Here is an 8,419-nt window from a genome sequence, read left to right on the forward strand (position 1 = left end):
AACGCTTTCCAAATTATTCCTTGAAAAATCTAGATGAAATTCCCCATAAGTCTATTGCCTTGAGTAAGATGAATACTAGTGATCCTATGGTTGGTGATCGTCTATTTGAGCTTACAAATCTTATGCGTGCCAAAGGAGATGTTGGAATTATTGGTGATATTATTTCCAAAGCTATAAAAATTCATAAGCAAGATCATTGTCAAAGTCACTCTAACGAATTACCCTCTCTAGGATTTGATCCACCACATGACGATGTTGAACATGGATACGATGATGAGGATGATGATAGTGACTTCGATCTTGATGATGCAATGAGACATTTTGGTCTTATGGCAAATCTTCGGGGATATATGGCAGGAGGAAAGGAATGGGTTCTTGACAGTGGATGTACCGATCACATGACCGGAGATAAAGACATGTTTCGTGAGCTTGCTGAAAATGATGGTCCTCGAAAGTATGTCACTTTCGGTGACAACTCAAAGGGTAAGGTGGTTGGCCTCGGTAAGGTGGCCATCTCACATGATAGCTGCATTCAAAATGTTATGCTCGTTGAATCTCTTGGCTGCAACTTACTTTCAGTATCTAGACTTGCTGATTTCGGTTTCAATGTCCTATTTACTGAAGTAGATTGCCAAGTGTTTCGTAGAGATAATCATAAAATGGTCTTTACCGGTGTTCGTAGAGGTGATCTTTACATTGTTGATTTCACTAAAAAGGCTCAACCTAGAACTTGCTTTATTGCTAAATCTTCTAAAGATTGGTTATGGCATAGACGATTAGGTCATGTTGGTATGCGGAACCTTGACAAGCTTATTAAAGAAAATCATATCCTTGGTGTTAACGATGTCATATTTGATAAGGATAGACTTTGCAGCGCTTGTCAAGCAGGTAAACAGGTTGGAGGAAGGCATCCCGTGAAGAACATCATGACCACAAGGAGGCCACTCGAGCTATTTCACATGGATCTTTTTGGTCCCAATGCTTACAAGAGTCTCGGTGGAAATTCTTTTGGTCAATTATAGTTGATGATTTTTCAAGATTTACGTGGGTGTTCTTTCTCAACGATAAATCACAGGTCGAAAAGATCTTCAAAAACTTAGCTAGGAAGGCCGAAAATCAATTTGAAGTGAAGATCAAGAAGGTTCGCAGTGACAATGGAATGGAGTTCAAGAACGCAAATGTGGACACCTTTCTTTACGAAGAAGGGATTTCACACGAGTTCTCGGCTACGTACACACCTCAACAAAATGGAGTTGTTGAGAGGAAGAACCGGACGCTCATCGAAATGGCGAGAACGATGCTTGATGAGTACAAGACGCCAAAGCACTTTTGGGCGGAAGCGGTTGAGATAGCTTGTCATGCAACAAATCGCTTGTATCTTCACAAGCTACTCGACAAGACGGCATACGAGCTCCTCACAGGTAACAAACCCCAAGTTGGATACTTTCGAGTATTCGGTTCAAAGTGCTACATTCTTGATAAGCATCGTCGTTCTAAATTTGCTCCTAAGTCTCATGAAGGTTTCCTACTTGGTTATGGCTCAAACTCTCACACATACCGTGTCTACAACAATTTCACCCGAAAGGTTGAAGAAATGGTAGATGTGAAGTTTGATGAATCTAACGGCTCGCAAGTAGAGCAATTGCCAATTGATGTAGGAGACAAAGATCCCTCGGAAGCAATCCAAGACTTGTCTATTGGCAAGATTCGTCCAATGGAGGTGAAGGAGAGTACCTCGTCCATCCAAGTGGAAGATTCTACCTCACGACAAGGTGAACCAAGAGTTGATACGGAAGCATCCACAAGTGGGACACACCAAGATGAAGAAAACGAGGAAGTGCATCAAGATGAATGTCAACAACCTCCTTCTCCACCACGACAAGAGAACGACAACACCAACAATGAAGAAGGCCAAGAAGAAGAACAAGATGAAGAAGATGTTCAACCAAGACCCAAGCAAAAGCTTTCACGAGTTCGAGCAAGAATTGCTAAAGACCATCCCGTCGAGCAAATCTACAACGATATCCAAACCGGGAGAACCACTCGCTCTAAAACTCGTTTAGATAACTTTTTGAAAACTATTCATTCATCTTTAGCATTGAACCTATGAAGGTTGAAGAAGCTTTGGAAGATCTGGATTGGATAAATGCCATGCATGAAGAGCTACACAACTTTGAGAGAAACCAAGTTTGGACATTGGTTGAGAAGCCCGACAACAACCACAACATCATCGGTACCAAATGGGTGTTTCGCAACAAGCAAGATGAAGATGGACAAGTAGTTCGCAACAAAGCACTTCTCGTCGCCCAAGGCTACACACAAGTCGAAGGTATGGACTATGGTGAGACTTATGCTCCCGTTGCTAGACTTGAGTCTATTCGCATCTTACTTGCCTATGCTAATCACCATGATATCACCTTGTACCAAATGGACATTAAAAGTGCTTTTCTAAATGGTGAAATAGAGGAGGAAGTTTATGTTAAGCAACCTCCCGGCTTTGTCAATCCTAAGAAACCAAATCATGTTTACAAACTTCACAAAGCTCTTTATGGTCTTAAACAAGCTCCTAGAGCGTGGTATAAATGCTTGACCAAGTTCCTTATTAAAAAAGGCTTTGAAATTGGAAAAATAGATTCCACTCTTTTTACTAAAAGGGTCAATGGAGAACTATTTGTGTGCCAAATCTATGTTGATGATATTATATTTGGTTCTACTAACCCTCATTTTAGTGAAAAGTTTGGGAAGCTAATGTCGGAGAAGTTTGAGATGTCTATGATGAGTGAACTCAAATTCTTTCTTGGTTTGCAAATCAAGCAAACTAAGGAAGGTACCTTTGTCTCTCAAACGAAGTACACCAAGGACTTATTCAAGAAGTTCAATATGCAAGAATGCAAAGGTATGACCACACCCATGCCTACTAGTGGACATCTTGACTTGACCAAAGATGGTAAACCGGTTGATCAAAAGGTTTATCGCTCTATGATTGGTTCATTGTTATATCTATGTGCTTCACGTACCGATATCATGCTAAGTGTGTGCATGTGTGCACGATATCAAGCTGCTCCTAAAGAATGTCACCTTAAGGCCGTGAAAAGGATAGTGAGATACTTAATCCATACACCAAATTTTGGCATTTGGTATCCTAAGAGGGCCTCTTTCGATCTTGTTGGCTACTCCGACTCGGACTATGCCGGTGACAAGGTTGATAGAAAGTGCACTTCAGGTACTTGTCAATTTCTTGGTAGATCTCTTGTATCTTGGTCTTCCAAGAAACAAAACTCGGTATCCTTATCCACCGCCGAAGCGGAATACATTGCCACTGGTTCATGTTGTGCTCAATTACTTTGGATGACCCAAACTCTTAAAGACTATGGGATATATGTGAAACATGTTCCATTACTTTGTGACAATGAAAGTTCTATCAAGATTGCTCACAATCCCGTGCAACACTCTCGAACTAAGCATATTGAAGTTCGTCATCATTTCATTCGAGATCATGTTGCTAAGGATGACATTAAACTTAAGCTTGTTCGCACCGAAAAGCAATTAGCGGATATATTCACTAAGAAAGTGTTTTGCAGGTTAAGAGGTGAATTGAACATCATTGATGCTTCAAACTTGGAGTAGAAACTCCATTGGATACATGCAAGACATGAGCTTATGACTAATCCTTGATATTTCTCTTATGATGATAATCTTATGTCTTGGATATATTTGCACCTTGCATGTTATCTAACCCATGTAGGTACTTGGTTGAATTGAATTCCATGAGATTGTAACCTACTCATATCTTGAGCAATCTCTACATTACCAAGTCTCTACACAAGTGGTGGTTGAAGACAAGGAAGCTTGGAAACATTCAAACATATCCTTTGACAAATTCTATGTTAAGATTCATGATTGTAATTTTGGATACACAAGTGCTCTTCCTTGCAAAAACTAACCCATGTAGGTATATGAACTCAAATTCCAAGTGGTGCTCCCAACTCTTGATGAGCTACATCGACCTTGAGCAACCCACACAAGTCCAACTACATGATCAACATCACCACCCAAGGTATGTCATTACATCTTAGAGAAGCTTTACTCCAAGTCATGAGTCAAAGCAACTCGACAAGATGTGAATACATCAAGATGCTTAAACGATAAATGGTAACCCCATTTTGAGCTTAAATGATGAGTATGACCTATGATCAAGTGATCTCACTTGACTCCTAAGTCAATATACTCTAACATAGGTGACCTTGCCGCCGACGATCTCTAGATGAAGTTTACTTGTGTTCTTTTCTGTGCTCTTGCATTTGTCTCATGCTTGTTTGTTTCCCCTTTCAAAGAAAAACTTCATCTAGATTTTTTCTTTTCAATTTGTTCTGCATTCCCTGCATCCAATTCATTGCAAATCTTTCTGTTAATTCCTTGCAAATCCTTGTGAGATCTTACTTGTCTAGTGAGCTGAGGTGACAAGTGTTTTCTCTGCGATGAACTCGATCTCACCGGTTTGTTGCTTTCGGTCCAACCGAATCCTTTCGGTGCAACCGAAACATACCACTCGGTGCCACCGACTTCACTACAGAAAAAAACATTTTGCCACTTGTTCCTGTTTTACTTTTGATCCAGCTCCACTCAATGAATCTTGTCCTCTACAAGCATCACATTTTTATCAAGTGCTTTGTATTGTGACTCAAGGACCAAACCCATTCACGACAAATTCCAGAAGGCCCTTCTTGGAAATTGATGTCAAAGGGGGAGAGAGAGATCACATCAAAGCTTATCACTTCCAAAGGGAGAGAGAGAGTATCACCTCCATAGGGGGAGAGAGAGATCTTCAGGGGGAGAGAATACTCAAGAAGAGAGTAATCCTCAAGGATCCCAGATGCTTGGTGTTCAAGAGGAGAGATGCCACATGTCTTCTTGAGGGGAAAGAAAGACATGTTCATATGTGCCTTTTTGCAGTAGCTCTGATTTTACATTTTGCTCTGATCTTCTGTTCCCTATCTTCTCCCTGTATCCCATGCTAGATTCAGGGGGAGCAAGACATCTAAGGGAAATAAATCATTTAAATTCATTGCACATCTTTACCTTTGGGGACATGTCTACATCAAATGTGGTACTCAGTACTCACTCTCTACATGTCATCCCAGTCTTGGTATTCTTGTGGTTTCTTTTGTTTGCTCTGGCCAGTAGGTGTATCTGTGTTATCTAACCTTGTTTACGCAGGTCCATTCCATCCTAAGCCAACTCAAGACCACAAGGTAAGTATATGCATCACAGTCATGTGTATGAGGAATTCTTGCTAATGTACATATTGTTTGCAAGAAGGACTCATGAGCATGAAGGTACACTTCCCACATACACATCTGTTGCTATCTTTTGCTCTGATGCATATGGCCAAGATAAATGTAACACATTGCTTACTCTTTCATGTTCATGCATTCACATGCTTCTATATTCCATATTCACATGATTGCATACATGTAGGGGGAGCCTATGCTTGTTACATGTCTTTCCAAAGCTTTACTTGCTATTCTTTATATCTTTATCTAAAGCTTTGATGTATGTTGTCATCAATTACCAAAAAGGGGGAGATTGAAATCACAAGTGCTCCCTGGGTGGTTTTGGTAATTAATGTCAACATATCTCTTGTTGGAATAACACTTTTACCTAGTATATTTCAGACAAGTTCAACAATGGAGTGGCATGGACTAAAGGATGTGGAACCCCTTCAAGATGCTAAGGACAAAGGATTGGCTCAAGATCCAAGATTAAGACTCTACATGTTTCTATTTTAGTGATCCAAGATCAGATTGAGTCTATAGGAAAAGCCAATACTATCAAGAGGGGATGAGGTGTTGCTTAATGGCTTGCTTGCTCAAAGTGCTTAGTGATATGCTCCAAAGCCTTCAACTACCTTCTCACATCCACATATGTCCTAAACCCAAAAGTCTAAACTCGGCCCCGCCGATTCTTTCTGTCCGGCGCCACCGAGTTTAGTTGTCATAGCCACTGCCGCAAACCCTAGGCAAATCGGTCTCATCGATAGGGATCTCGGTCTCACCAAGATGGGATTGTAATCTCTCTGTGTATGTACATTACCAAAATCGGTCTCACCGAGTTTGAGCAATCGGTACTACCGAGATTACAATGCAAACTCTCTAGTTAGCTTATTACCAAAATCGGTCCCACCGAGTTTGTGTAATTGGTCTCACCGAGTTTGCCTGACCAACTCTCTGGTTAGCTTATTACCAAAATCAGTCCCACCGAGTTTGTGTAATCGGTCTCACCGAGATTACATTATTCCCTAACCCTAACCATATCGGTCCTACCGAGTTGCATGATGGTCCCACCGAAACTCCTAACGGTCACTAGGTTTACTAAATCGGTCTGACCGAGTTTGTTGATTCGGTCCCACCGAGATTGGTAAATTGTGTGTAACGGTTAGATTTTGTGTGGAGGCTATATATACCCCTCTACCTCCTCTTCATTCATGGAGAGATCCATCAGAACAAGCCTACACTTCCAGCATCCATTTTCTGAGAGAGAACTACCTACTCATGTGTTGAGGCCAAGATATTCCATTCCTACCATATGAATCTTGATCTCTAGCCTTCCCCAAGTTGCTTTCCACTCAAATCTTCTTTCCACCAAATCCAAATCCTGTGAGAGAGAGTTGAGTGTTGGGGAGACTATCATTTGAAGCACAAGAGCAAGGAGTTCATCACCAACGCACCATTTGTTACTTCTTGGAGAGTGGTGTCTCCTAGATTGGCTAGGTGTCACTTGGGAGCCTCCGACAAGATTGTGGAGTTGAACCAAGGAGTTTGTGAGGGCAAGGAGATCGCCTACTTTGTGAAGATCTACCGCTAGTGAGGCAAGTCCTTCGTGGGTGACGGCCATGGTGGGATAGACAAGGTTGCTTCTTCGTGGACCCTTCTTGGGTGGAGCCCTCCATGGACTCGCGCAGCCGTTACCCTTCGTGGGTTGAAGTCTCCATCAACGTGGATGTATGATAGCACCACCTATCGGAACCACGACAAAAACATTCGTGTCTCCAATTGCGTTTGAATCCTCCAATCCCTTCACTTTACATTCTTGCAAGTTGCATGCGTCACTTTCCGCTGCTCATATACTCTTTGCATGCTTGCTTGTTATGTATTGTGAGTGTTAAACTTGTGCCTAAACTCCACTCCAACTTAAAGAAGTTAAAAACTGCAACTTTTGGTACTTAGTGTCTAATCACCCCCCTTCTAGACACCTCTTCTCGATCCCTTTCAAAAGTGCTATGGAACTCACTAGTCGATTGACAAACATCATCAAAAGACCGCATCAACAAGGAGTAACTGATATCACCGATAGGGATGTGGTTAATAAGTTGCTAAGCGCTCTTGATCTAACTTTCAATTCCATCATAATAGAAATCAAGCAAAGACCAGCCTATGAAGAACTTCACTATGTAGAGGTCATTACGCTGTTGTCGATTCATGAAGAGAAGATGGAACTAGAAAATGCAGATCAAGAACCTTCTTCAGAAAGTGAAGGAGAAATTCTCTTAAACTATGGTAGTTCACATGAAGAAGAAGATATTGAGAATCAACACACCATCACCAGAGAACTAGAGACGCTAATAGAAAAGCTAAGTGATCTTAGAAGACAAAATTTATACCTCATGAATGATAACGAATTTGACTTACCTAAATCATCAAGAAGGTTATCTCCGAAGGAAATGAAGTTCTTCAAGTGCAAACAATTCGGTCATCTCATAGCAGATTGTCCCTGCTGGGAAGGAAAACCTAGCAACAGATGGAAATATCTTCACTGCAGTGGATTCACACGGATGGATCGTCATACTAAGCTCCCGAAGGAAAATCAATCTTCCTCATCTTCTTCGACAAGACCAGTCACTGACGTGACAGCCAGAGTAACCATCGAGTCAAATATGAAGAGAATATCAGGGCTGAGTAGAGCGTGTATTGATATGACCCTGGACTCTGAAGAGGAGGTGACAGACACTGAGATGATGAAGAATTTCACAGAAGGATAGGAGGGAGCAATGCCTTCATTGCCTATGAATCATCTAATAATTCAGTCGAGTCACATACTGATGATGATGCTTCAAGTGATGATGAACCATTTGTTTTCTGTCTCATGGCAAAACCATCTAAGGATCAGGTATCAACAAAACACCAAAAATCCATGAATGGATATTCTCCTAAATACATTGCCTATGCTAAACTTGTCAAGATTGCAAAATCTCAACAAGATGAGCTTGAAATGCTTGAGAGAAATCTCAGGAAAACCGAAGGATTACTGGTCGAAGAGATGGAGAAGAATCAAAAGTTGATTGAAGAGCAAGATGTTTTTTCCTCAACTATTGATGATCTTACCAATCGATATGATTCCCCTATAGTTGACTACGAGAGTT

This window comes from Triticum aestivum, chromosome 2B (assembly GCF_018294505.1).
Source record: "Triticum aestivum cultivar Chinese Spring chromosome 2B, IWGSC CS RefSeq v2.1, whole genome shotgun sequence".
Classification (NCBI taxonomy): Eukaryota; Viridiplantae; Streptophyta; class Magnoliopsida; order Poales; family Poaceae; genus Triticum; species Triticum aestivum.